Consider the following 26475-nt stretch of genomic DNA (forward strand, 5'->3'; position numbering starts at 1 on the left):
TGCCAGAACCCAGACTCTACAGACAAACCAGTTTTCCAAAGTCCAAAATATCTAGTGGCCTATCCGAAACTCACCCGAGCCCTCGGGGCTCCAAACCAAACATGCACACAAGTCTAAAAACATCATACGAACTTACTCGCACGATCAAATTGCCAAAATAACACCTAGAACTTCGAATTTAGTACCAAATCAAATGAAATTCTCAAGAACACTTTAAAATTCATATCTTCTCAACTGGACGTCTGAATCACGTCAAATCAACTCCGTTTCTCACCAAATTTCACAGACAAGTCTTAAATATCATAATGAACCTGTACCGGGATCCAGAACCAGAATACGGACCCAGCACTAACAATGCCAAACATCAATCAATTCTTAAAAATAATTAATTTTCACACTTTTAATTTTTATCAAAAATTCATAACTCAAGCTAGGGACCTCCGAATTCGATTCCGGGCATACGCCCAGGTCCCATAATTCGATACGGATCCAGCGGGACCGTCAAAATACGGATCCGGCCCTGTTTACCAAAAATGTTGACCAAAGTCAACTAAAATCAACTTTTAAGGCATAAATTCTTATTTTCATCAATTTTCAACACAAACGCTTTCCGGAAACATGCCCGGACTGTGCACGCAAATCGAGGAGGGTAAAAATGAGATTTTTAAGGCTTAAGAGCGCAGATTCGAATTCTAAAATACAAGATAACCTTTTGGGTCATCACATTCTCCACCTCTAAAATAACCGTTCGTCCTCGAACGGACATAGAAAAGTACCTGGGCTGGTAAAAAGGTGGGGATATCTACTCCACATATTGGACTCGGACTCCGAAGTAGCTGCCTCAATTGGCTAGCCTCTCCATTGCACTCAAACTGAAGGGTAACTCTTTGATCTCAACTGGCGAACTTGCCGGGATAGAATTGCCACCGGCTCTTTCTCGTAAGTCAAATCCTTGTCCAACTGGATAGAGCTGAAATCTAACACATGGGACGGATCGACATGATACTTTCGAAGCATGGACACATAGAATACCGGATGAATAAATGCTAAACTAGGTGGCAACGCAAGCCTGTAAGCCACCTCTCCCACTCGCTCCAGAATCTCAAAATGTCCGATATACCTAGGGCTCAACTTGCCCTTCTTTCCAAACCTCATTACACCTTTCATAGGTGAAACCTGAAGCAATACTGTTTCTTCAACCATGAATGCAATACCACGAACTTTACGGTCGGCATAACGCTTTTGTCTAGACTGAGCTGTGCGAAGTCGATCTTGATTAACCTTGACCTTATCCAAGGCATCCTGTACTAAGTCTGTGCCCAACAACTGAGCCTTTCCCGGTTCAAACCATCCAACTGGCGAACGATATCGCCTTCCATATAATGCCTCATATGGAGCCATCTGAATGCTCGACTGGTAGCTATTATTACAAGCAACCTCCGCAAGTGGCAAGAATTGATCCCAAGAACCTCCAAAGTCTGTAACACAAGCATGAACCATATCTTCCAATATCCGATTAGTGCGTTCTGACTGTCCGTGTGTTTGTGGATGAAATGTTGTACTCAACTCAACCCGCATGTCCAACTCACGCTGTACAGCCCTCTAGAAGTGCAAAGTGAAATGCGTACCTCGATCAGAAATGATAGACATGGGCACACCGTGAAGGCGGACAATCTCACGAATGTAAATTTCAGCTAACCGCTCTGAAGAATAGGTAACTGCCACTGGAATGAAATATGCTGACTTGGTCAACCTGTCCATAATGACCCAAACTGCGTCAAATTTTCTCTGAGTCCGTAGGAGCCCAACAACAAAATCCATAGTGATACGCTCCCACTTTTATTTAGGAATTTCTATTTTCGGAAGCAAACCATCAGGTCTCTGATACTCGTACTTAACTTGCTGATAATTCAGGTACCAAGCTACATATGCAACTATATCCTTCTTCATTCTCCTCGACCAATAATGTTGCCGCAAATCTTGATACATTTTGGCGGCGCCCGGATGAATAGAATATCAGGAACTGTGGTACTCCCCAATAATCAACTCATGAAGCCCATCCATATTAGGCACACAAATACGACCCTGCATCCTCAAAACTCCGTCATCTCCAACAGTAACCTGCTTGGCACCACTGTGCCGCACTGTGTTTCTAAGGACAAGTAAATGAGGATCGTCATCCTGCCTATCTCTGATGCGCTCAAACAAAGAAGACCGAGCAACTGTACAAGCTAGGACATGGCTGGGCTCAGAAATATCTAACCTTACGAACTGGTTGGCCAGGGCCTGAACATCCAATGCTAGTGGTCTCTCACTAACTGGAATATAAGCAAGACTACCCATACTCACAACCTTTCTACTCAAAGCATCGGCCACCACATTGGCCTTTCCGGGGTGATACAAAATGGTGATATCATAGTCTTTCAACAACTCCAACTATCTTCTCTGCCTCGAATTAAGATCTTTTTGTTTGAACCGGTACTGAAGGCTACGATGATCAGTAAATACATCACACGAGACATCGTAGAGGTAATGCCTCCAAATCTTCAGCGCATGAACAATGGCTGCCAATTCTAAGTCATGAACAAGATAATTCTTCTCATGAACCTTCAACTGCCGCGAAGCATATGTAATAAACTTGCCACCGTGCATCAATACTGCACCCAAACCAATACGAGATGCGTCACAATATTCTGTATAAGATCCTGAACCTGTGGGTAACACCAATACCGGTGCCGTAGTCAAAGCTGTCTTGAGCTTCTGGAAGCTCACCTCACACTCATTTGACCACCTGAACGAGACACCTTTCTGGGTCAGTCTAGTCAATGGGCTTGCTATAGATGAAAGCCCTTCCATGAACCGACGATAGTAACATGCTAAACCCAGGAAACTCCGAATCTCTGTAATTGAGGCCGATTCTGAACAGCCTCAATCTTCTTAGGATCCACCTTTATGCTTTCTGCCGATACAACAGGCCCCAAAAAGGCAACTAAGTCTAGCCAAAACTCACATTTTGAAAATTTGGCATAACACTGATTATTCCTCAAAGTCTGAAGCACACTCCGAAGATGCTGCCCATGCTCCTCTCGACTGCTGGAGTGAATCAAGATATCATCAATGAATATAACCACAAAAGAACCCAAATAGGGCTTGTACTCCCGATTCATCAAATCCATAAGTGTTGCTGGGGTGTTGGTAAGCCCAAATGATATTACTAGGAATTCGTAATGCCCATACCGAGTCCGAAAAGCTGATTTGGGGATATCAGATGCCCTAATCTTCAACTGATGGTAATTAGACCTCATAATTATTTACCCAAATTAACGAGTCACATTTAACACCACCTGGGCAGGCATCTATCTCGTAGGTTAAAACACAATAATTACAACACAAATTTGGCAAGTATGCACAGAGAATTTCATACAAGAGTTTTCAATTAGACCTAACAGGCATGACTCCCTATTATTGCTATAGTACAACTTTAATTTCACAAGGGAGAACTTAAACACAAGAATTTTGCTCACAAGGATCTCATCCTTATATAACTTCCACCGCAGCTCGTAGCCCGGTTTAAACATATCAATTTATGTTAAAGTGTGAGGATCTCGACCTCAGTTTTGAATCACAAGTAATATGCACATCGTGCCAATCAAAAATTTCCATTTTCTTCTTTAAATTTTTTTCCCGGTTACACCAAATCACAACGCATAATTAACCCTACACCGATAGGGCATATAATTCATAATTTATAATTAATTATCCATAAATTATATCAAAACTTACCGAAATGAGTAACAGAAAGCCACATTTAGCCTCACAGCTCTTATTAGTGACCAACATGTAATGATAGGCGTAGTTATCCTCACAGAATCTCCCAACAGGAGTAACCACATAAGTAGATTATAGAATTACGAAGCTTTCTCATACGTGGAGCACAATATGAGGACTCGTCTTGATGCTCAGAACCGAATCAATTTAAGGAAATTATTCCTTTATTTTAAATCGAGGTCGTACCCATAACGATACCATCTGATGTAACAACCTCCACCATACCATAAAACAAATATTACAACGGCTGGGTTTCCACCTCTAGGACGCCTTCTACCCGTCTGTCCTCCACCTCTAACGGTCTGACCTCCACCTCTAAGTACCTGACCCCTGCCATAAGTACCCCTACCTCCATACGAGGCACCACCGAAACCACCGAACTGATGAGGCCTCTTATCAGACCTCTACCCTCTCTCCTGTGCAAGAACCATCTCGATCCTCCTCGCAACATTAGCAGCCGCCTGAAAAGAAACCTCACTTCCGGTCTCCTTGGCCATTTGAAGCTTGATAGGGTGAGTGAGTCCCTCCATAAACCTTCTCAGTCTCTCTCCCTCAGTAGGTAGTAAAAGGAGAGCATGACGGGCCAAATCCATAAAACGGGACTCATACTGAGTAACAGTCATACTGCCCTCTTCATAGGCTTGCCACGGACACCTGTGGAGAATTATCCCTCCCAAGGCCAATTTCTTCTTTTGTTATGCTGACTCTACACTGTTGAGCTGACCCATTTCTTAACATAATCTTTGAATCTTCTTTGGGGTAACCCTTACCGCTATTTATACACAACGATCATAAAAGTAGAGCTCCATATAGACAAATCTTGGCACGAACCACATAGTCCAGAATATCGTCAACCACTGTACTTCCCCCGAAGCACCCCAAAATCTGCAACCATGGCATCCACGTTGAGTAGACCTTCTGTAAATTTAACTCCTTGGGTACTAAAGTATAGGATTATTAAGTAGGCGGACATACCGCAAGTCCCAACCATATCCTATACAAAATCTCTGGCCTTAAACATGACCTTTCAGTACCACATATATAAATTTCATGCCAAAACTGATATAACACATGACCCCGCAATCCATCCATTGATAGTGGACTCCCCCACTCGACGTGAAGTCATAGTTCACCACGCCCGATGATCCATAATATTAACCTTCACCGCTCGTATAAATCAACCAGATGCCAAGGTCCGTTGCACCCCTCACATGATTCACTGGTTGATCTCTCGATACGTCTGCATCTTCAGTTGGAACCACACGTTGAGGCAATGTTGAGCATCTCTGGCACTCTCGTAGTCCACCTACGGCATCACAAACCGTCGACGCACAACTGATACCGAGTGCGCAATGTCATACACGACTGGATACAAAGGAATATGAGATATGTTTCAAGATAAATCAATGCTGCACGATAAGAAATGTAAGAAGTAGAATTATTCCTAAACTCTGTAGCCTCTGGAAGATAAGTACAGACGTCTCCGTACCAATTCTTCAGACTCTACTAAGCTTGCTCATGACTCGTGAGACCTATGTAACCTAGTGCTCTGATACCAACTGTCACGACCCAAAATTTCCCATCGACGGGACCGTGATGGCGCCTAACATTTCACTTGCTAAGCAAGCCAACGTTAGAGAATCATTAAACCAATTCCTCATTCCCATTCAGTAATTAACAATAATTAACTAAGATGAAATATAATAAGTGCGAAATATCAGAAAACTGCATTAATTACTACCACCCGGATCTGGAGTCACAATTCACGAGCATTCTAGAATTTACTATAAGTAATATTCTGAAAGAAATACAACAGTCTGAATGAAAGAAAACAACAGTGACATAAAAGATAGGCGGGGGACTTCAAGGTCTGTGAACGCCGACAGATCTACCTTGAGTCTCCCTACATCGGACCAATAGCAAAAATCTCGATCAACATGAGCCGGTATTAAAGTCTGCACAGAAAGTGCAGCGTGCAGCATCAGTACAACCGACCCCATGTACTGGTAAAAGTGTCGAGCCTAACCTCGGCGAAGTAGTGACGAGGCTAGGACAAGACACCCACATATAACCTGAACAGTATAATCATGCTAGTGGCAACAACAGTAAATAAAGAAATAACGCAGAAATAATGAGAAGGGAACATACAGTGGGGGAATACAATATAAAGAGCAAGAATAATGAAAAGACAGAATTAAACCGAAAATCCTTAAATGAATTGAGTAATTAAAACAACAAAGGAAAACTGCACGGCATCACCCTTCGTGCTTTTACTCTTAACCTCACCAAATAAATAAATAGAACGACACGACATCACCCTTCGTGCTTTTACTCTCAGCCTCACCAAATAAATAAATAGAACGGTACGATATCACCCTTTGTGCTTTTACTCTCAACCTCACCAAATAAATAAATAGAACGGCACGGCATCACCCTTCATGCTTTTACTCTCAACCTCACCAAATAAATAAATAGAACGACACGGCATCACCCTTCGTGCATTAAACCTCACATAATATACACGGTATCACCCTTCGTGCTTTTACACTCTTTCTCACAATATAAATAATGCATGCACGACATCACCCTTCGTGCTTTACACTCCTCCTCACAAATCACAGAATCAATCACAACGGATAGATATGAGTATCATAAAGAAACCAGTATTTTACCCATAATCAATAGCACAACGTAACCTCAACCTTGAATCAATATTCGAAAGTTACCAAATCTCAGTGAAACAAGATATAAGTCACCCAACATTTCAAATAACCCGCTAAGCATGGATAGTAGAGTTTAAGGCTACAAAATAGACAAGAATAGAATTTCACTCGCATGCTATGACTTGACAACAATGCATAGAGGCTCGTCACCTCACTTATACATCGTATTTAACAACCAAACACGTAGCAAATGAACCCATAATACCTATTCCCTCAAGCCAAAGTTAGACACGACACTTATCTCGCTTCGAAGGCCACTTAATTCTCAATCACAACTTTTCCTTTAGAATTCACCTCCAAAACACTCGTATCTATTCAAAAATGACTCAATAATATCAAATATTGCTAAAGGAATCAACTTTAATGAATAATTACAGATTTCCCAAATTTTCCTCTAAAAAGTTGAAAAATCGACCCTGGGCCCACTTGGTCAAAACCCGAGGTTTGGACCAAAATCCATTTACCTATTCATCCCCGAGCCCGAATATATAATTTGTTTTGGAATCCGACCTCAAATTGAGGTCTAAATCCCCAAATTTCCGAAATTCCTAGTTTCTACCCTAACCCCTAATTCTACCATGAAAACTCTAGATTATAGGTTAAAAATTCAAGAAATGTAATGGGTAATTGAAAGAAAATGGTTTAGATTTACTTACCAACACTTTGGGGAAGAAATGACTCTTGAAAAATCGCCTCTCGCCTTTTGATTTTTGAGAAAAATAAATTTTTGGATTCTATTAAGTGCTGGGCGACAGTGTTCATCGCGTTCGCGTGAGCACTATCGCATTCGCAAAGAGTATAGACTGCCAAGCCTTCGCATTCGCAAGACAGTGCTCGCGTTCGTGTAGGCTACCCTTCACTGGTCTTCGCGTTCGCGAGTCATTGTTCGCGTTCACGATGAAGAAAAGGCTGACCCCCCTCCCCAGTGCCTAACACTACGCGTTCGCGATGGTCTTGTCGCGTTCGCGAAGGGTAACGCCCCCATCGCTACGCGTTCGCAATCAAGCCTTCGCGTTCGCGATGAAGAAATTCCGGCCTCATCAGTTTACTCTTCGCGTTCGCGAGTGTACCTTCGCGAACGCGAAGAAGGACATGCCAGAACCTAGACTCTGCAGAAAAACCAGATTTCCAAAGTCCAAAACATCCCGTGGCCTATCCGAAACTCACCCGAGCCCTCGGGGCTCTAAACCAAACATGCACGCAAGTCTAAAAACATCATACGAACTTGCTCGCACGATCAAATTGCCAAAATAACACCTAGAACTCCGAATTTAGTACCAAATCAAATGAAATTCTCAAGAACACTTTAAAATTCATATCTTCTCAACTGGACGTCTGAATCACGTCAAATCAATTCCGTTTCTCACCAAATTTCACACACAAGTCTTAAATATCATAATGAATCTGTACCGGGCTCCAGAACCAGAATATGGACCCAGCACTAACAATGCCAAACATCAATCAATTCTTAAAATCAATTAATTTCCACACTTTTAATTTTTTTCAAAAATTCATAACTCAAGCTAGGGACCTCCGAATTCGATTCCGGGCATACGCCTAGGTCCCATAATTCGATACGGACCCACCGGGACCGTCAAAATACAGATCCTGGCCCGTTTACCAAAAATATTGACCGAAGTCTACTAAAATCAACTTTTAAGGCATAAATTCTTATTTTCATCAATTTTCAACACAAAAGCTTTCCGGAAACATGCTCGGACTGCGCATGCAAATCGAGGAGGATAAAAATGAGATTTTTAAGGCTTAAGAGCACAGATTCGAGTTCTAAAACACAAGATGACCTTTTGGGTCATCACACTACGCATATATCCGGGGTGATCCCACGACATCATATTCTATATAGGCCTGACAACACAACATAACTGAAAATCACTAATTTAACCTTAGCCCAAAAACCTTGGAGCCTCATTTCTAACATCCAAAATTCTTTTCAAGACCCGAATCTCACATCCACACACTGTTTAAGTCCGAACAAACTGTATCAAGCCATAGCCATAACTCACGATGTGATCATATGATATATCACATAACTCGCATACTCGCAGCACCATTTCCGATATCGGTAACTACTCCAAACCAACCAAGTACTATATTAAACCCCACATCCCACAAAACCTCGTTCCAAAACTTTCCTACACTGTTGATAATAAAAGAAACACGTGGAATCTCATAACCCCTTATCAGATCAACAAGTGATGGAGCTCTCTCGCCCCAACCAAAACCACAATCCTCTCCTACGCCGACTTTCAATATTATCTTCCCGAATATACCATAATCAAGCATGATAGTACCCATTCTAGGTTCAATGACCTTATTTTATTAAACACAACTATCCCACAGACACGCCACATCAATATAACTCAAGCCACAACTATGCTATCTGTGTACCCAAATATAGGAGATGTCTCAAGGAAGAGAACCGTATTGCAAGTTCAACAAGCACCACCACAACCGCAATGTTACAACCAACTCCTCAAATTTTGTGAAGAGGATAATCGTAGGAGCATATGCACAATTGTAGAGGAAGGAAATTAATAAATCAGATAAATTATCATTGAAATAAAATTCCCACACACGGCACAGACAACTCACGTGCCAATAATATAAATCGCCTAGCATGGTCACAGGCCTCCAGTCCCACCATATCATACAAGAGCAATTAAACAAGTACACATGTATATGATAATGAAATAATATTCTCATGCTCCTGGACCGGTATAATTAACACGCCATAGCATAAGCATGTGCAAAGTTTGTTGTCATACTTCAAATGGGCAAGTTAACGCAGAAATAGTAACTATCCCGTTTATTTAGGGGAATTAGCCTCTTTGTAACCTCAAATGTAGCCCAGATAGTTCTCAACAAAGGTACGGACATGAGAAACATTATAACTTTACGCTTAACAGTCAACACTAGGCATATCATATCCTAAGCATTCTTTTGAGTATGAATACTTGCCCCGATACCCGCACATTGGCTCAAACCTTACATATATGCACACTTATAGCGTGTAGATATCACAAATAATTAACGCAACTAGTAACTCCACTGAGTTAAAATAAAATACTCACCTCAGACAGGCCGCAACCCGAAACAATATACTTCTGAGAACTCCCAGTCTCCAAATTCATCAAACACATGAATCACTATAACTGATCCCAACTCCAGCACTAGAATGACTAACACATCATCCATTCATGATCTTCCCATAAGGAATACTTTCAAAATTCTTCCGTGCCACATAACAATAATTGGAATATAAGCAGTCTATCAACCGGGTGAGTACTATAATACCGATGACATCCGAAAGTCAAAACACAATGCCCCTTTTGAAATACACACCCTTCTCAGGGATTACCGAGTAGTTATAATATCTATCTAAACATCTGAAATCGACCATTCTGCCCATAATTCGTGGTTTTGCTTTCCAGAATGAACTGCCACCTTGTATTGTAAGTCTTAATCCCGCACAACACACTACATCTATTATGCCATTATGTGACAAGCATGAGAACCTCCTTATTAACTCTGAGTCACAAGTATATTACATACCCGATCAATTAGAAGCCTTCCATTTCCTCTCATCCATGAGGAATTCACAATGTACAACATGTCTCCCACACAGGTAGAAATATCTAGTTCAAACCATAGTAGAAACCATCAAGAACACTTTCAAATACATTTGCACATAACCAAGCTATCAAAACAGAATTCCTCTAACTCGACCAATCCACGCAGGTCACCAAACCCAAGAATATTGCCATAGAAATATCTGTAAAGTCTCACCATATCATAATTATCCCAAAAGAACCGAACATACCATTACCATACTGGTCTAGCCTACTACCCAGTTGTCCTATTTTTCTTCTAGTTTCTTCTGAATTACCCTCATGTTGACACTTCTCCTTGTCAAAACACTACGATCCTTACCCAAAGCTCACTATATTCTTCTTAAGCACCTCCATAAAAACCACAACCGAGACACCCACTCTTAAGGACCTTATGTGAATTTAAAATTGTTCCTCTTTCCTTTCTTATACTGAAATGTAGAATCCATAGTCAAACAGAATTATCGCACGTCCCGATACTATCCAGTGTAAGTAACCGATTCTAGTGATATACAAATTCAAAAATTTTTCAATTGCCACATATACATTTTGAATCCATTAGAACCCTCTCGAGAGTCATTCACTCTGTTCAAATCTAATTTGCTCCGCCCAAACGGGCCGAAAGACACGTGTTCCTTTAGCACACTCAACACTCAAAGAAGTAATCTTACCTTAACATGACCAATCAAATTCATAATTCTTGCACACTATATCCTTCAAAATAATAACTTAATCATTCTATAATTTATATATTTTCATAAAGTACAATGTAACCCGTATCCAGGAATTTTCTTACCCGAGTCATTCTCGATTTTCACCTCTGCAAGTCATAACTAACCCACAAGTATGCCTCAGACCAAAACTAAAATTTAACATATATCTATGAAATTGAATTGTCAATAGCAGGCTCCCCCACTTGGCTCAAAATCATACAACAAAACACTCCATAACTTACAATATCATACTTTATTACTGCCATAATACCACAGTCAGTTCAACGAAAATTCTTCTCAAGCTTATGCAACACTCACCATAAAATACCTCAAGCATCCGCTAAGTCCATATTTATTCTTGTGACAGTCAAGTCAACTTTCTCAACAAGATTCAAATTCAAATCTCAATACATACGTCTAGCTGGTAGAAAAGAAACTCTCCACTCAACATTATAAGGAGCACACATACGTAGATTACTCCGCAGGAGATAACCCACCTGCTTAGCCTCAAATTGACATCTTGCTATACCCTTTCGCACCTACAATTACCACTGAATCACTTAATATTTCTGAGTTTAAACTCATCAACACGACATGAAAATCTACTTCGCTCCATAATTAAAAAACATGACAGATCCCTCAACGCACTCACAGCTCAAGACTGTACATCATATCAAAACAGGTATCAAGTACCCAATAGCAGACTCTTGAGTCACAAGTAAACTTTATCCATCTCATTCAACCCACCTGACACATGCCACATTCACATCATACTCATCATATAGTCATTTCCACCGCTCATCAAGCCATAAATTCTACTCGTAGGGACATTACCGGACATATGAGTCCAATGTACAAGTTCTCACAATCAAAACTACCGAGCCTAAGATGCGGTCTAACCCCGACCTCAAGTCCTCCAGACTGGCCCATCATCAAAACACAGAATACTCATCTCGAACCTCGTTCTTGGAATCACAAGCCGATGATACACAACTGATACCGAGCACTCACATGTGCACACGAATACGTGGAAGAAATTCAAATAGTTATGTTTCAAGCTGAATCAATTCCGCACGATAGAATACAAGAAAGTAAAATTTTTCTAAGGGTTCGACAGCCTCTTGAAGATAAGTACAGATGTCTCCGTACCGATCCACAAGACTCTACTAAACCTGCTTATGACTTGTGAGACCTATGTTACCTAGAGCTCTGATACCAATTTGTCACGACCCAAAATCTCACCCGTCGTGATGGAGCCTATCTCAATACTAGGCAAGCCGACAATCTCAATAAATCACATATCTTTTAAATTTGAAAACATAATGATTTAATTTAGCGGAAGAAATCTCACAAGTATAAATATAAATACTCTCAAAACTCGGTGTCACTGAGTACATGAGAATATAATATGAATACAAGTCTGGAAAATATAGTACATAATAGTCTGAGACCAGATACAGTAAATAAGGAGATAGGGAAGGGGAGGCAAGGTCTGCGAAAGATGGTAGCTACCCCTGAATCTCCGAAAAAATCAACTGTGCAAAAGAAATCAACACCCTCTATGTCCGAGAACACCTGAATCTGCACACGAAGTGCAGGGTATAGTATGAGTACAACCAACTCAGTAAGTAACAATAATAAATAAAGAACTGAGAAGGTAGTGACAAGCTATACAAATATAATTTATTTTTAATAAATCCAGCAAAGAATAGACATGCTTCGAATCCGGCAGTTTAAATCAAATCTGTTTTATACAGTTCAAGTTCAGGTAATCCAGATATAAAATCTTTCAGAAATTTCACAACAATGACAGATAGCAACTAAGTGCAACAACAAATGAAAAGCAAGTACAGCCTCTCAGGGCAACAGTCACTCAACTCATCACAACAACTCAATCACTCAGCTCTCAGCCCTCAGTACTCATACTCAATAGGTACCTGCGCTCACTGGGGATGTACAGACTCCGAAGGGGCTCCTACAGCCCAAGCGCTATAATCCACATGGACAACTCACGTGTTGTACGTACAACTCATGTGCTATATTATCAATATCTGAATTCGCACGGATAACTCACGTGCTGCATGGATAACTCACGTACTATAGTATAATATCTAGATCCGTACGAACAACTCACGTGCTATAGTATAATATCTGGATCCACACGGACAACTCACGTGCTATATTATAATATCTCACAATCAGGCCCTCGGCCTCACTCAGTCATAAATCTCTTCAGTCTCTCGAGCTCTCAATGATCGTGCAAATCAGCCCAAACAACAATAATATGATTCATCAATAATAAACAATAGAGACTAAGATAAAATAAACAAGTAAACTGTGACTAAGTATAAGCAACAATTTAGCAGATAATTCAACATGTGCATGGCCTATGTGGTCTTTACAGCACCAACACATAGCCTAAGCATGATTCACTGTCAAATTTCTATAGCACAGAAAGGGCACATAGCTAACAACAAGCTTATTCAACTTTCCAGTTTCACGGAATGGACCAAGTCCCAATTCCCACGGTCCATGCCCACACGCCTGTCACCTAGCATGTGCGTCACCTCCAAAATACTCACATAATACAATAATCCGGGGTTTCATACCCTTAGGACCAGATTTAAAATTGTTACTTACCTCAACCTGTGTAATTTTCTATTTCGCTATGCTTTTGCCTCGTGAATTGGCCTCCAAACACTTTAAATCTAGCACAAATAATTCGATTCAGTCAATAAAAAATATAGGAATTAATTCCATATCAAAATATAATTTTTTCATAAAAATCCAAAATTTCATCCAAAAATCGTCCATGGGGCCTACATCTCGGAATCCGACAAAAATTATAAAATATGAATGCCCATCCAACCACGAGTCCAACCATATAAATTTCACCAAATTCCCACATCAACTCGACCCTCAAATCTTCAATTAAAGTCTTCAACAAGCCCAATTCACCCATACATATCCCTTTTATCCTTAATAGATTTCATCCTTAGCCTTTAAGCCCCAATCTAGGTTATATGATTCAATAGTTAATCATTATTAAGCTATTAAGCACTAGAATCACCGACCATCCTAACAAGATTCAAAAATTCACTATTCTTCTTCTCCATTCAAGAACCCTAACTCACAATACCCATTTCAAGGATTAGCATAATTCTTCAACCAATTGGTACTTTTTACTTCACAATACATTCTAAATACTTAATCCATAGTTGTATTTAAGTGTAGGGTGGAGAATTTACCTCTTGTAGCTCAAACCCTAACTTGAACCCTTTTGAATGATTCTTGAAGATTAGAGAAATTTCTATGAATTTCAATCCATGTAGATGTTAATACTACCATTAAATAGTGTTAATCCATTATAAAAATATCATAAAACTCACCTTTGATGTGTATTTGGGTTGAGGATGCTCCACCTTCTCTCTAGAACCCAAAACTTAGCCAAAAATATTATCTTTTTCTCTCTCCCCGAACCTCCCCTGTTTTATTAAATAAATGAGCTGCGTAGGCTGGCTGCGTAGCCTATGCAGATTGGATACACAGCTTAACCCTCCCCTTCACTTCCATACTGATTTTGCCTACGCAATGGTGCGTAGGCTACGCAGACTCGCGTAGCTGTTCTGCTACTCTTTAGTAAAACGGTCATAACTTCTTGTAGAAATCTCTAAATGACGAACGGTTTGATGAGTTGGAAACTTGACTCAAAAGGCTTTGATTTAATAGGTTATAAACCATATAACTACTCATATCTGAAGAGTTATGATCTTTTGAAATTAGATCGTATGCAAACTTACTTGAAACTTTATCCAATCATATAATTTTCAACTTGACTTAGCCTTAGGGCTCTTCTTAGACCCTTAACAATTTTTAATATACCTCATACATATATTATCATGATAAATTGATATCATTCAAATTACCAGTCTTGTTCATACCCGAATTGATATATTTAGTATCCGCCAATCTTCTTAATGGTCTTAAAATACTTAAAATTTTTTTCCGGTTGTTACAAATAATCCATTCTTGTGGACTAGTAGATTCTAAGAGAGCAGTGCTAGTACCTGCCACATTTGCTTGAGCAGAGGAAGTTGAAGTTGAGTTATTCAGAATGTGCATTATCTGATCATACTGGTCTTTAGTGAAAGGGAACACACTTCATTGAGTCTGTGGAAAGGAATCCGTGTAAGGTCTCTGTGCCTGTGTAGAGGAGGATCGTGCTAGAGCTTGAATGCCAGAATGACCCTGTGCCTGATTCACAGCTTGAGAAAATTCAACTCCTTGATTCATGATCTGTTGAGGCTTTTGATATGCACGCAAATGAGGCATTGAAGTTTGCCGAGAAGCCTGGTGTGAGACATGATTGGAGTACATAGGCATAGTGTATCCAGATTCGACCATTGCATTATAAGCACCAGCTCCCCCTTTATTTTTGAATTTATGATCTAATGGATAACTTATTATTTTGTAGCAGTTTTCTTTACTGTAACCTTTCATTTTGCAAAACTCAAATATTGTAATTCTTCCTAAATTTTGGATTGAAACTAGGTTTGGCACTATATAGTGTAGTTGAATCATAAGCATGGCATTTACAGTAGGTGAGGATCCTAAAATACCAGTAGAAGCAGCTATAACTCTTTATCTTTCATCACTCATAAGCATGGCATATGCTTGATTCACTGAAGGAAGTGGCTTCATCATAAGTATTTGACTACGAGCTTGAGAGTAAGAATCTTTCAAGCCCATTTGAAATTGATACACTTTTTGCTTTCGAAGATGCACAATAAACTCCTTAGTCTTGACACAATCACAGTCAAGAGTGGGTATAACAGAGTCAGATTCATCCCAAAAGTCCTTGACCTTTGAATAATAGACAGAAATAGAGGAAGTACCTTGACTTAGGGTGGCGATTTCTTTGTGCAAATTGTAGCAACGAGTATCATTCACTTTGTCAAACCTCTCTTGTAAATCCATCCACACCTTCTGTGCATTAGTGGCATAAGCAATACCATTGATTAGGATTAGTGCAACTGAGTTCATCATCCATGACAACACAATTGCATTGCATCGTTCCCATTGATACCAATACTTCTTACGAAATCGCTCTTTTGGCCACCTGCCATCAACAATACCCAGTTTATTACGGCCAAGTAATGCAATCCGCATGGATCGATACCATAAGGAGTAATTATCAGTGCCAGTTAGATGGAATGAAATCAAAGATATTCCACTTGTGTCACCCGGAGCTAGGTATAGTGGATGAGTGACTGCAACTGTAACTCCTTCCTCAAATTCATCATCGGAGGATGCATGTGATGCATTTTCAGCTGTGACTGTTGCATTTTTGTGATCCAAATCATCAATCGCCATTGTTGAATAATTTTGGGCCTCAAATGAGAAAAGTGAGGTCTCAATTGTTTGAGACTGCAGAGAAGGAAAAACAGAGTAGAGAAGAAAGTGATAGAGTAGGAGAGAAAGCAGAGACCGATTTGTGAGCTTCAACTCAGTGCTCGAGCTCTGATACCATGCTGAGATGGAGATTGAAAGAGAGAGATAAGCCCTAACTGACAAGGGAGAAGAGAGAGAGAGAAGAGAGGAGGAGCAACGAGATGAATGCAACAGTGAAAGAAATGAATGCTCTGCCTTTGCATTACCTGAATAACATGTACATATACACAACTCCACTAACTACTCTAACCACCTTTCTAACCAATCATATGCACTATTAACTGACTAACTTATGCACTAATTTGCTAACACATAAATAGACTAAACTACCCCTTACTTAAGTTACATCTTTTGTCTCAACAATTAGGATGAGGTAGTGAAAATTAGATCTCATTTTCATCCAAAAAGAAAGAACCCCAGATGTATACCAATAGTCTTGTTCCCAATGATTTTGAATAAACAAAGCTTCACAGCTCACAACCCCAACTACTGGATTTATATGCAAGTTTTACGGCTCACAGCCCCAAAATTTTCATTAAAGAAAAATAATATGAAAGAACACTACTATGCAAGTTTTATCAGATTCCTTTGTATAATCAATCTTCCAGCCCATTTGGCAAAGTATTTCGTGCTAAAAAAGTGCTGATAGGCTTAAAAATCTCTTGTATAAAGTTTTGTTTCCTCTCATTAAAACAGATCCTTCCCTACTACAGTATGTTTCAGCTTCAAAATTCACAAGAGTTGCCTGAACTTCCTCCTCATTACCACATGGTCTCCTATCCCATCTCAGTCACACCCTTAATATGTCCATGAAATTATGCAAACCAAATCTTCACCAAAATAGCCATTAATGAAGCAAAATTACAGAATATTTTTTTACTTATTTAACTGATAAATACCAATGCAAGTGAAATTATTTGTTAAGAAATTCGAAATTTTACTAGATGACTAAACTCACAAAGTTTCTAGGTTATAAGAATGAGAGAAACTAACGAGAAGAGGGGATTTCACAGATCTTTGCACTGATGTCTGTCGTCGTCATCCACCATTTGCTGTTATCTTCAACCATTGTTTGCTGCCGTCAGTCGATAGGTCAGTGGAAGAGAAAGTAGAGAGGAACAATATAGAGAGAGAGTGAGAGATCGCTGAAAGAAATTGGGGAAATAGGGATCTATTTTTTTAATTTGGGTTTCCGACTACCGCAGTCGCAAAGTGTCAAAAATATATTTTTTTGTTTAAATTTTATATTTCCGACCGATGCAGTCAGTTTATGAGGTCAACATATCTTTTTGACTTTTCACTTTGCGACTGAATTGATCGCAAATGTGAAGGCGGGAAATTTCCGGGTTGTTTTTCCACTGCTTTAGTCGGAATAGCAGTCAATATTATTTTAGAAAAATAGGTAATAAAATTAAAATCATTTTCCGACTACTACAGTCACAAAACCATTATATATTCAGTCGCAAATTTCGGTTAGAAATTAGCATTTTTCTAGTAGTGAAAGTTACTTTAGAGGTAAACACGCCAAATTACAACACCAAGAAGCACAATCTAATAACTAAATTTTGCATTCATAACCTATTCGAAATAGAGCAGTAGATAATGACAATGAGAGGAACTCACTTGAGATGCTTCCCGGACCACCCAACATATCTTGATGAGTCTCTTATAGCCACTAATTTATTTTTATCTTTGTACCTCGCAAACCATCCATGTGCAATCCCGGGAAAAATCTTCATAAATGCATGTTTACAACTTCTATGAGGTTTGACTGACCGGTTTATATAGTGATATCTTATTAGTTTAATATTTTTTAAATAAAACTGCTTGGAACATTACAATGCCAATTTTCCTTCTACTTGTTTGAATTTGCAACTTTGAACATCACAGAGCGACCTCAAAAACTCCACAAATTCACTATCACATTCATATTCGCACACAACTAATATAGAAAACACATGAACACAAACCTTTTCTTCATAAGGAGGAACAGTAAAATTGCAAATTTCTCTGCACATTCACACTTCAATCTACCTATTCGGTGATTTCATAACCATTTACTCATCAACTTCTTTCTCACCTATTTCCACGGTTGTTCAGTCAAATCTTTCGGCCGAACAACCTTATTTACTATAGCACTATCACGCCACTTTATAATTTAGCGATTCAACTCATCTTTCTTTTTTTCTGCATATAAAACATCAATCACTGATTTGAAATGAAGGCATCTTGTGTTATTTATTTTTCTCTACTTGTACACTATTGGTCTTTTTTGAGTTAGTGGGATATGAAGTCGAGTCTGAATTTAAAGGATGTTGCCTACTTAAACTTAGAGTGTCAGTTATTTGGGATTGTATGAAATACTTCCTTTTATCCTCACTTGCATTTAGATCAATCTTCTTAAGGATTGTTCTATTTCCAGCAGCGATCCAACTATTAAAATATAGAGAGGGTTTAGTGTTTAAAGCTTTTCTGAAAGAAAACTCAAACGTCATGTTTGAAATCATATTTCACAGATCTTCAGTGTAAGGTAATTCATTTTATTCCACACACACATATATATATATATCTCATTTTTTCCTCCAGTTAAGTATCCAAAAAAGTTCAAATATATTCTTTGAGGTAAAGTTTGATGAATGATTGAGCCAATTAAGATACAAGAAAGGAGGACACATAAAGTTTTAAGATCAAAATTACAAAACAAATAATATATTTCTTGCACACCAAACTGATTAGAGAAACAAAATCATTTGCTTCATTCATATATATAAGTTTAAATTTATGTGCATATTGAAATGGAAAGACTGATTCCATCATTCTCAAATTTCAAGGTATGGCATATGAAACTATAAATACCAGTTAATCATTACTTAAATGTATCCCTCTTGTCACACATGTACTAAACCTTATAAACCATCTATGCCACAAGTCAAAAATGAAAATGCTAAAAAACAACAAAAGTGTGCATAAGTTATATAGCGATTTAAAGAGTCACGGGCAGTCAATGGAATTACCATCATAGGAATGCTCCAAATGAATCTCTAACCAACAATATATGAGCATGTGTACTGAAAAAAGTCCCTGATTAGCCACTACTCAGTATAACTATCCTGAATCAAATGCCATTTTTCTTGGTCAAGGAAAATTCTTGAGGCCACAACTTGTGTTTATCAACTTTCTGATTCAGGTGAGGATGAAATCAACAAATATATGATTACTGAATAGTAAAAAATTCACTGAGTATTTTATACACAGCAGATAACACACAAAATCGGATGAAGAACCTCATTCAATAAGAGAACACTGAGCACTTTGTGAAGTGATGTTTGAGAAGGAACACTTTTGATTCTCTGCTTAACACCTTCCTTCATTCTTCTTGTATCCTTTTGTCTGTTGTACCAATCAATCATTAAAAAGTCTCGTATCATCATTCAACTCAATTGTTTTGGCGAAAGTCAAAATCGGGTACCAGATTTCGTCTACCAAATTGATTTGGCTATACTAAAATTCAATTCAAATTTCAAATAGAAGATAAATAAAAATGAAAAAAGGAGAACAAAGAACCTGTTTTCTATGTGACAAACATCAGATTTCATGCCCACAACCACCAATTGGGTCGTCTTCTTTCGCAATCTTGTCATGACCTGAAATTTTCACCTTCGGAACCGTGATAACGCCTAACATTTCACTTGCTAGGTAAACCAACGTTAAAGAATCGTTAAACCAATTATTATTCAATTTCAATCAATGAAGTCAATTAAGCCAAAATGAAATAAAACGAGTGCGGAATAATATAAATGCCCATAATATTTACTACAATCCGGATTTCGAGTCACAATTCACGAACTTCTAGGATTTTCTACAAACAAAGTCTGAAAGAAATACAACTGTTTTGAACGAAAAGAAATAGTAAAAATAGGGAAAGATGGAAGGGGACTTCAAGGTCTGCGGACGCCAACAGATCTACCTTGAGTCTCCAATGAACCAGTCCGAGCTGCTACGCCTCTCGATCAGCTGGGACCAATGCCAAAATCTGCACAAGAAGTGTAGAGTGTAGTATGAGTATAACCGACCCCATGTAGTATGTAAGTGCCGAGCCTAATCTCGACGAAGTAGTGACGAGGCTAAGGCGAGTCACTCACACTACAACCTGTACGCAATATATAATAAGGACAGAAAAGGAAATACAGAACGAAATAAGGCAGTCAATTTGAAAATAATAACTATAACTTTAGGAAATAGGCCAGTGACGTTCAAAATTACCAATCCTTAAAGTTCAAAAGAAAATACCGTAAACTAACACAGCGCAAGGAAATATAAATACATAGGTTATTGCGGCGCGCAACCCGATCCCACTGTACATCACATAATTCTCTCTTATTTCCTTGTAACAACATTAACAACAATAAATTATATATATGTGTGTTGCTGCGCGCAACCCGATCCTACCATATCACAATATTGGTATCATAATTCACCCTTATTTCACCCAACAATCCACCCTTATTCCACCTGTTGCGGCGTGCAACCCGATCCCACCGTACATTACAGATTCACCCTTATTCCACCATGTCAATCTATCCTTATTTTACCTGTTGCGGCGTGCAACCCGATCCCACCATATCAATACCAAATACTCAATGTGCACAGTAAAATTAACAATTCAAATCACAAAAAGCTTTTACGATTAATAAATACCAAACTGAACCAAATAGAAAACCTTGTACAACATGACAATCTACATAAGTAATACTACACAGTGAGACCAGTCCAGAAATTTATAACTAGAAGGTGCAAATAAACTAACTTATGCAAATAGTAAGAGATCATGAAACTATGAAAAAAGCTAAGATCATTAACAGGAGAAGACATTGATTAACAGGTAGCAGTTAAGCATGGAAATATATTAGAGCATATAACAATTAAGACATGGAAAGAGATAATTAAGGGAAAGCGGAAAAACAGATAATTCGGCGGCACATAAGCACTCGTCACCTCGCATATACACCGCTCACAGGAAATTCACATAGTACATAGTCTGCGGGTTCTTAATTCCCTCAAGTCAAGGTTAACCATGACACTTATCTCGCTTTATAACCAAATTCAAGATTGCAATAAACCTTTGCCTCGTAAATTCGCATCCGAAAGCTTCAAATCTAGTCACAAATAATTTAATATACTCAATACGAATCGTAGGAATTAATTCAATATGAATTTACTAATTTTTCGGATTAAAATCCAAAATTCTCTTTAAAAATAATCTAAAGTGGGACCCACGTCTCGAATTTCGAAAAAACTTACGAAATTCGAACACCCGTTCCGATACGAGTTCAACCATGCCAAAATTATCGAATTCCGACATCGGATTGCCTTTCAAATCCTCAATTAAAGTCTTTAAAGATTTCTACCATTTTCAACCTAATCTTTACCCATTTGAACTCAAAAATCTTTTCACAAACTTTATTGGTACAAGCATATATAACTAATACTCTCACATCCAAGAATCATCTTACTAATTACCCATTTCTAGTTTGATTTCGAATTGAAGAATTGGGGAAAGAAATTCTTACCTCTTTGAAGCCTTAACAACCCTTTGATGCGAATTCAAGGTTTGATTCATGGAAGAGTAGTGAAATCTTTAGTTCTTCCCTTTTCTCTCTCTCTAGAATTGCTCTCCTTTCTCTCTAAAACACCAGAAATTGCCCAAAAAATGAACCCCAATCGAGTTAAATAAAATGGGGTTCGGGTCATAAAAATCCATTTTTATACAGCCGCGGCGCGTGGGGCGCCGTAGGGCGACTGTGCAAAAAGTTTATGGAAATGAAATTTCGGAGCGTTCTGGAATTTCTCATAGGCGCGGCGCGCCGGGCGCTGCGGTAGTATAGCTAGCGTTTGGTAATTTGGTCATAACTTCTTGTAGGAGTATCCAATGACGAACGGTTTGAAGCGTTAGAAACTAGACTCGAAAATCTTTCATTTGATAGGTTATCCATCACATAACTCCTTATATATATGTAGATATTCTCGTCCAAAGTTTGGTCTTGTGCGTACTCATTTGGAACTTTAGTCTATTATGAAATCTTTCAACTTGGCTTACACTTAGGACTTTTCTTAGACCTCATATCACTTATAATATGCCTCGTACACTTACTATCATATCCAATAGGTATCCATCATGTTAATAGTCCTCGGATGAGAAGTAGAGTCCGTCCCCAAACACATAACATAACTTATCTCTTCTTTCGCACATTTCAATTTCCCGAATTTTACTTACTCCCAAAATTTCAAAACATTTCGCCAGAGTTTCCTTTGTAACTGGGACTATCCACCTGCCAGAGAATTCCAGAAACCAATCCTAACAACACATACATAATCCAATCAACGTAACATAACATGAAAACAATACTAATAGTGGCCTCATAAGCAATATATTTCTAGAATAGGAACGACATTAACATCAACTATTCAGGTGATACGTAACTCATAGCAGGTAAGCTCCCAACATTTTCATAAAATACATAAATAAATATTTAAATTAAAGATGATATTTTTGGTTCATCACAAATCTGTCATGTCATCGGAATCGGTGGTTCTTCGATCTGGTCCTTATTTGTACAGATCTCCTGCCATTCATATTAATGAAAATAGTAGAACAACCTATGGTTCGTCGATCTAGTCATCATTTGATGAAATTAGATGAGTTTAAAACTTCTCCCAAAAAGAAAACACTGATCTCTGCAACAGTTTTCGCTATGTTAATTTGTTACCCTTTTTGTAGGCTTGATTTTGCAATTTCGTGGGATCGTGGGGTTTCTTATCTTTTAATTTAATTTAATTAAATAATATAGAATTCACTATAGATTTTTAACAAAGAAATAGGGGGAAAAAGAAAAACACCCTCGTTTATTATTTTTTGAATTGTAACTGTTTTTTCTTCTTTCCCCCCATTTCTTTGTAATTAATATTTCTTAATTTTGAGAGGTTTAATTGTAACTTTTATGCAGCAGTTTTCGCATTTCGTGGGATCATGGGGAGGTTTCTTATATTTTAATTTAATTTAATTTATTTAATATTATATAATTCAACTACAGGTTTTTAACAAAGAGGGGGGGGGGGGGGGGCACTCGTTTATTCTTTTTGAATTGTATCAGTTGTTTATTTTATTTTTCCCCCCTATTTCTTTGTAAATATTTCATTATTTAAAATTATTTCTATTTTAAATTATTTTTTAACCTCCAATTTAGTTGGAGGTTTGTCCAAAAAGTGGACACATAATTCAACTACAGGTTTTTAACAAAGAAGGGTGTGGGTGGGTTGGGGGGGGGGGGGGGGCATTCGTTTATTCTTTTTGAATTATATCAGGTGTTTATTTTCTTTTTTCCCTCCATTTCTTTGTAAATATTTCATTATTTAAAATTATTTTTTAAACTCCAAGTTCGTTGGAGATTTGTCCAAAAAGTGAACACATGTTCAATTATTGTTTTGACACTTGGCATAATAATATGAATTTGCTTCTCCTATTATATATAGATAGATAGATTCCCACTAGTGGTGGTGAAATGGATACAAGGAAACACTTATGCATATATATTATCCACTAAAAATGGGTTGGATAATAAATTTTTTAAAAACGGGTCAAATATGAATAAAAATCATATTATCTACTTAGAAAATGGATATATAACTAATGAATAACTAATGAGTTTAATATTTACATTTAAAGTCTTAAATTAAGAGTTTCTCAAGTTTTAGAGAGTAGGAATTTTTCAAAAGTGATCATATTCAAGAAAAATATCATACCCAGTAAAATTTCAATAGTGGGCTCTGGTAGAGTAGAGTGTACGCAGACCTTACATCTACCCCGAAAAGGGTAGAGAGACTGTTTCCGGGAGACTCTCGGCTCAACATAAGAGATAATAATATCAGAAAAAAAACAAAAGAAAATTCCTGTAACAACAAAAGATGCCTGAAAGATAATAATAACAACGAATAAGTGAAAGTATAATAACATAAAACTATGCAAAATAATAATATGGACACAACATAGACCGCTAACAAACCTAAACAAAACTCTATCAGACTACCTGGTACAAAGAGGGAAGAACTCTCGACTACCCCCTAACCTACCACCCTAATGCTCGACCTCCATATGTTCCTATCAAGAACCATATCCTCGGAAATCTGAAGCCGCGCCATGTCCTGCCTGAATACCTCGCCCCAATACTTCTAAGGCCACCCTCTGCCTCTTCTCGTACCTGCCAAAGCCAACCGTTCACACCTCCTAATCGGGGCATCTATGGTTCTCCTCCGCACATGCCTGAACCACCTAAGCCTCGCTTCCCGCATCTTGTCATCCACGGGGGCAACGCCCATCCTCTCTCGAATATCTTCATTTCTTATATTATCTAGTTTAGTATGCCCACACATCCATCTCAACATCCTTATTTCGGCAACTTTCTTCTTCTGGATATGTGAATTCTTCACTGGCCAACACTCAACCCCATACAACATAGCCGGTCTAACCACTGCTCTGTAAAACTTACCTTTGAGTTTCGGTGATACCTTCTTATCACACAAGACTCCAGACGCTAACCGCCAATTCATCCACTTCACCCCAATACGATGCGTGATATCCTCGTCGATCTCCCCATCTCTCTGGATGATTTACCTTAGGTACTTAAAACTTTCTCTTATGGGGATGACTTGTGAGTCGAGCCTCACTACCATGTCCGCTTCCCCCGATTAATATGAATATCCATATTATCCGCCGATTAACTCATTTTTTATCCGTATTAAATATAGATCGGGTCGGATAATTTATCTATTTTGCATTACCCATTTTTGACCTGCCCATATCCAACCCGACCCGTATGTTTGTAACTCCTAATTACCACAGGTGGGCCGAGGTTTGGAAGGGAAATTGTATACGCAGACCTTACTCCTACCTAGTGAAGGTAGAGAGGCCGTTTTCAACAGTCACCCGCCTCAGAAAAGGTGAGAAGAAGAAGAAAAAAAAGAGAGAGAAAAGAACAAGTAGTACTCCCAAATAGTAACAATTGAAAAACACGATAACTGAAACGAACTAAACAACGTGATCCAATATAGATCTGAGAAGTTGCACAAATAGTACAAGTGGCAAATTTGATCCTTTTATATTGGGTAAATTATATCTTTTGATTTACTATTTTTCAGTAATGAGCTTGATCCATGAGGTATCATAAGGTGATGATTAAGGGTTTGGAGCAAGTTGTGAATATGGTTCAAATTGCTTCAACTATCATCATCCTCGAATCGAATTATCGCCAGTTACGTTATTTATGCAATCGCCAGATGTCCTTTTCTCCACATTTGCACGAACAATACCATAACCAAGTTTTGCTTGCATTACTCGGCGGCGAAATCAAAATTTTTGCTAAGTATAAGATTTAATTTACGTATATAAAAGTAACTTTTGACCTATATACTAAATATAATTTTTTATGTACACAATATATTCTCCAACGATACGTAGCTATGCCTGCAGCCATGAATGATTTTCAGAATCCATGATTGCAGGTTGATCACGCCCAACTATGCCTTATAGAAAGAATTAAGTGGTCGTTGCAAATATAATCCGGTTTACAAGTCCAGAGTCGAATCCCACATAGAACTAAGGCTTAGTTACAGTTGTTCAAGAATTTATCCTACAAATGTTCTATCAAAACTCTAGATAACAAATTAGCTATTCATAATAGTATACAAAACTACAATACTAGAATTCATAACGAATAATGCAAATAGGAAGAAGGAATTGAAAAACACATAGAAGAAATCACTGCCTTGCTCCTGGTGTGTTCTTGCCTCCTTAGGTCGAAATCCCATCTCCAAAAATGCCCCTTTGGTTGAATCTGCCCTAAAAACAATCCTTTTTGGTTGTATCCACCCTGAAAACGGCCCTCCCTTCTTTAGACATGTTTAGGGAGTATTTATAGGCTAGGGTTGAGTCCAAATCTGGGTCGGAGTCTTTTAACCGGCGACTTTTAATTACCTGGCTATGGACCTCGCGAAGCCTGGTCTATAGCGCGGACAACCTGGCTATAGACCTCGCGAAGCCTGGTCTATAGCGCGGTCAAGCTGGCTATAGACCTCGTG

At 38.5% G+C, this 26475-nt stretch overlaps 1 long non-coding RNA gene across 1 annotated transcript in view; it reads right to left on the reverse strand.

Annotated features, from left to right (window-relative positions):
- Positions 1–18751, reverse strand: part of LOC138900711 (uncharacterized) — a 33431-nt gene extending 14680 nt beyond the window's left edge. Inside the window, exon 1 of the long non-coding RNA XR_011411907.1 lies at positions 17968–18751. This is a non-coding gene — a long non-coding RNA (uncharacterized lncRNA). The remainder of the gene's footprint in view (positions 1–17967) is intronic.
- Between the last annotated feature and the right edge of the window lie 7724 nt (positions 18752–26475).

The sequence above is a fragment of the Nicotiana tomentosiformis genome, chromosome 11 (genome assembly GCF_000390325.3).
Source record: "Nicotiana tomentosiformis chromosome 11, ASM39032v3, whole genome shotgun sequence".
In the NCBI taxonomy this organism is placed as follows: Eukaryota; Viridiplantae; Streptophyta; class Magnoliopsida; order Solanales; family Solanaceae; genus Nicotiana; species Nicotiana tomentosiformis.